General features: G+C 37.4%; 1 pseudogene; it reads right to left on the reverse strand.

Annotated features, from left to right (window-relative positions):
• On the reverse strand, nt 1–1,287 carry LOC103325900 (F-box/kelch-repeat protein At3g23880-like; annotated as a pseudogene).
• Nucleotides 1,288–4,851: the final 3,564 nt, after the last annotated feature.

Here is a 4,851-nt window from a genome sequence, read left to right on the forward strand (position 1 = left end):
CTTTCTCTTAGTATGACTCTGCATCGCTCTTGTCGAGTAAGAGGAGGCTCTCTTTATAAAAATGACAAGTACAATATTTATATCCAGAAATCCCAATAAGTTTAAGCTATTTCCTCACAAGGTCTAGTGATACCAGTTCCTGCCTCTCTTTTTCTTTGAGCAGTAACAGTAATTCCCCACTCTTCCTAAAACATAAGGCGCTGAGGAAAATTGTTTCTGGACCATGTGGATTGAGAGTAATCAATTTGGTCTATGATTCCTCTCTCTCATACTCTTTCATCACCCATATATCAAGAACAGAATCTTTACGCCCATAATCCCTATAGAAATCTTCACGATTGTTGGGCCTCATGAACAAAGCAATAGATTTTTTGTTATCTGAAACAGACAATTGCAATCCTGAATTGAAATCCCATTGAATAATCTTCGGCATGGGTATCTGACTAAACACCTCCTTGCCCAGATCAAATGTCAATATAATATAGTAAGAATCAACATCTGTTTGACAGACTACAAGCCAATGAAGAACCCCATTAACAAAAGCATTGGATGCAGCCATTTCTATTCGACATGTAGGAGAAACACAAGCAGGACTGCTCCATGTGCCCGTGGCCAGGGAATAAACCTCAGCTAGAGTTGGCGTCTCATCATCTTCATCCAATAAAGTCACAACTCGCACAACCTTATAGTCATTGGTTGTAGCATCAAAACCGAACCCAATAGAAGCATCGTACCCACCATGCGTCTGAAAGGTAATACCAGGCATGGGAAGGGTCACTGACTTTTTAATGGTTGGGTTCCATATAATGAAGTTGTAAGCATAAGAGGGGACATCATCCGCAAGGCAAATTAGCCCATCACAAGTGCCAACCACACGAAGATGTGAATTGCCGTAGTTTTTCTTTGCGGCAATTGGAAATTCGATCTTGGAGTACACATCAAACGCCTGGTTATCATGATGCACAAAGTGAACCTCGTCTTTCACCTTGTGAACGACCGTGTTTTGGTGGTAGTTGAGGCTATTGCTACCAGAAATTCTGTGGAGCAGGAGGAGGTCAATGTCATTCTGGTTAGCAAAGTCCACTGTTGGGTTGAGGTGGGCATGAATAAAGCTTTGGTTTATGATCATGGACCTCCATGCCTTGCAGACTGAAGTGCATTTGATCAGAGATTTAACGGATACCTAATTAGGATCTCTTGTATGATTTCCTCAGGAAAAGAATGTGCCATCGCTTCAAATTTCAATTCGTGTATCCCTTGTGTGATATCTTGTATGTTATCCATGTCTTGCAACTGAGAAAAGCAATAGAGACAAAACTCAGCACTAATTGAGAAAAAAAAAACAGGGGAGCTGTTCTTAAAGCAGAGTACTAAAAAGAACAGAGCAAAAAGAACCCTAAACGTCATATTATTCATACCAAACCCAAAAAAACAAATCAAAACCCATCAGGGAAAAAAAAAATACTAAAGCCAAACCCATAATTTTTAGCTGACAAAAAAGCTCTAAAAAAATTCCCAGAAGAAGGAAAGAGAAAGTTTAGGAACTTACAAATTTTGGTCCTGATGGGCAGAGCCGAAGTAATGTAGCTGAAGAAGAAAAGCTTCTAGGAATTTCCTTTCCGTACCCTACTGATTGGAAAAGGTTCTCTATTTATATGCTCTGTTACTGCAAAAGCTTTCCTGTTTTTTTTTCTGGGTCAAACTTCAAAAGCTTTCCTATTTGTTTTTGAAGAAATCAAACGTCACAAGTTTCTTAGAATAAGTTGTTTGGAATATATATCTGTAAAATGAAGTGTAAATAAAAATAAAGTATTTCACATTAAACCATTGCAAGAGCAAAAACAACATTCCCAATTTTTTAAAAGGAAGAATCAACTCTTTGGTATCTGAATGTGTAGTTTAAGGCTTTTTGGTGCATTAAGGTTCAAGGTCCTGAGATTTTGAGGGCCTTATGTAAAATTTAAACTAGAGCCCTTATATAATATAATATGAAAATACTAAATAAATTTAAAAAATTATGACTTAATGTTAATAAACCAATTTTTTTAATTAAAATTCATCATCAATTAGCGTATAATAACAATCACAAATCAAATTCATAAATTTTTTAATGTTTTCATTTGATAAAGTTAAATATTAGTATGTTCGGTTAAAAAAAGGAGTTTAAGAGAAAGAAGAAGACATGAATATTTTCTTTTTTGGTTTTGTTTTGAGTGGAAGAAAGCTTTTAGACTCAAACCTAAGCCTTGTACCAAGGGATATGCACTAAAAACCAGCTTCATTAAATACACTTTTGTGTCAATGTGCTGCACGCTGTAGTATATATACAGTTTTTATAATATTATATATAATATAAAGTAAAAAAAATTTGGGAGCCCTGTGCGGTGGCGCCACTTGTACCATGCCAAGGCCACCCCTGGTTACAAATTCCTTTTCAATGCACCAAAAAGCCAACTTACTCTTATAGAAGAAATTTCACGCATTCTTCCTCAAGTTTAATAATAATTAATTTATCATCACGCTGGTAAATTTTGAAGAGAAATGAAAGTAGAATATGCTTGGAAGTTGTTCAAAGTGTGCGGCTTTATAATTGCTAGAGTCACGTATGTGTGCAGCCTTTGTGACAAACACAAGAGAAAGAATAAAAAGCAAAGCAAACGAGCGATTAAGGACGGTGGGATGGTTATTATGGCAGGAGCTGGTGTTGTTTTGGCCATGGCAGCCACGGCAGGCACAACAGCTAGTGGTGATGTTCCTCATGGGGTAGTCTAACTCCTTATAAGCCCTTACAAGGTATTCTAACTTTCCAATGCGAGACATTTTTACTTTCACATTCTCATAAGTGGGACGGATATTTTGATAGGAGCCGGTGTTGTTTGGGGTACTCCAGCTGTTGTAGTCACCATAACTAGTGATTTTGGCGGTGGCAGGGGTTGGGTGGAGGCGGTGGGGGTGGGTAGAGGAGGATGTTGATGTTGCATTTTTTTTTTTTTTTATACAAATGATTTGGGTAGGCCTAGGGTAATCAAACATTAAATATCTCCGTACTAACAATGGATTTGAGACATTAAAATGGATTAAGAGTTTATTCATTTGTATAAAATTTTTCTTGGCCCTCACACTATCAATTATTGTAAAACTTACACTAAACCTGGTCCTCGTCTCCAACCTTGTTAACTGCTCCTCTCAACAAACCCTTATCCACAACTGTTTTAATGGAGTCAAAGACTTTTTGTAGGGACCTTTTGGTACTTCTAGGCGCAAGCCTGCTTGCTTCCCATTATACAATCCAAATGAAGGGATAAAACTGTAATATACTGAAGTTTTTTTCTATATGGTCCAATATAAAATCATCAGCGTGGGGCTTATTATAGCTCCAATATTAATTTGTTTTTTCAAATCTTCAATAGTGTTCAGCATCCATTGTCGGAGACTCTAATCTTGACATTCCTTCCCTGAACAAAAACAAAAACAAGTGTTAGTAAAGAATGCCAACTTGTAAGCTTCCGCACAAAAACGCTGAAGCATGGTTTCCAACTTCCAACCCCAAGCTTACAAAATATGTAGATATAAAGAGTGTGCTATAAACTCCCTTCTTCCATATGTAAAAAATAAATCATGAAGCCATATGCTATAACCCTCATAGCCTTCGGGGCTGCCGTTGCCGCTGCTGCCGTTATATGTCTGTGTTTTGTTTGCATCGGAGGCAACAAGAAGAAGCAAATGACTAGAAGGTCATCCACCGTCATGCAAAGCATAACGCCGCCTCCGGCTCAACGAGGTCACGGCGATGTTGAAGGAGGTGAAGCTGTTCATCGCCAAAGCAGGACTAATGGAACAAAAGATGGTGGCATGGTGATTTTGGTAGGGGCCGGTGCCGCTTTTGCTACTGCCGCTGTTACAGCCGCCGTAACTAGTGAGGCTAACGGAGGTAGTTGTGGTGGCTGTGACGGTGAGGGCGGTGCTTGCGGGGGCTGTGGCGGAGGTTGTGGAGCTGATTAGATGTTGTACACTAATTTTCTATTTTTTTTTAAAATTTTATTGTTATTTGGGGAATAAAATCAACGAGCGATTTCAGAAACTTGGCTTGTTTTCTTATGGTTTGTTTGTCACACAACTTGCATATCAGTTGATCCATCACAGATCAAGCATGTGCTTTTTTGATTTTGAAGTTTAAATAAACGTATTATAGTACAACGTTTTGTATCATTAAATGTTTTGCTGTCTCCTAATTGCCATTTAAATATTACACACTTGATATTTTCTGATTCTATTATGATAATCACAACTCGATCTCCTCCAATTTGTGAAATTTACATAAAGGGAAGGTTATTGATATGTTACAATTAGAAAGTTTAAGGGAAAATCTGGGATGAAAAAGAAACCCTTCGATTTCTAAGAAACTATTAAAAGGTGCTCTCAGCTCCTCCTAGCAACCCCAGAACTGGGAGAAATGCCTGATCTCTTCTCTTGACAAGCCCCCACATCTATTTACGAGATGCCAAAGATATCACAATCCTTGAGGCACTAAAACTAAGTACTAATTGAATTGGATTCCGACAACCCCATAATAACTGTGAACCAAACTCTAGTTGGATTACAACGTTATTACAACATGCAACATCCTGTGTATAGGACAAAAAAAAAGGAGCATTTTTTATCATCACTTTAACCACCCTTCTTATAACTTGACACATTTCCATACTTATCTATATATATATATAAAGCAGAAAGCATAGAATAGTGAAACATTCAAAATACCAGAAAATGCCTTTAGTTAATCCAAACATTAAGAATTAAAATTATTAATTAAATGAGGATAAAATGGTAAATTCACACTTTTTCATATTT

This window comes from Prunus mume, linkage group LG3, assembly GCF_029339155.1.
Source record: "Prunus mume cultivar Tortuosa linkage group LG3, ASM2933915v1, whole genome shotgun sequence".
In the NCBI taxonomy this organism is placed as follows: Eukaryota; Viridiplantae; Streptophyta; class Magnoliopsida; order Rosales; family Rosaceae; genus Prunus; species Prunus mume.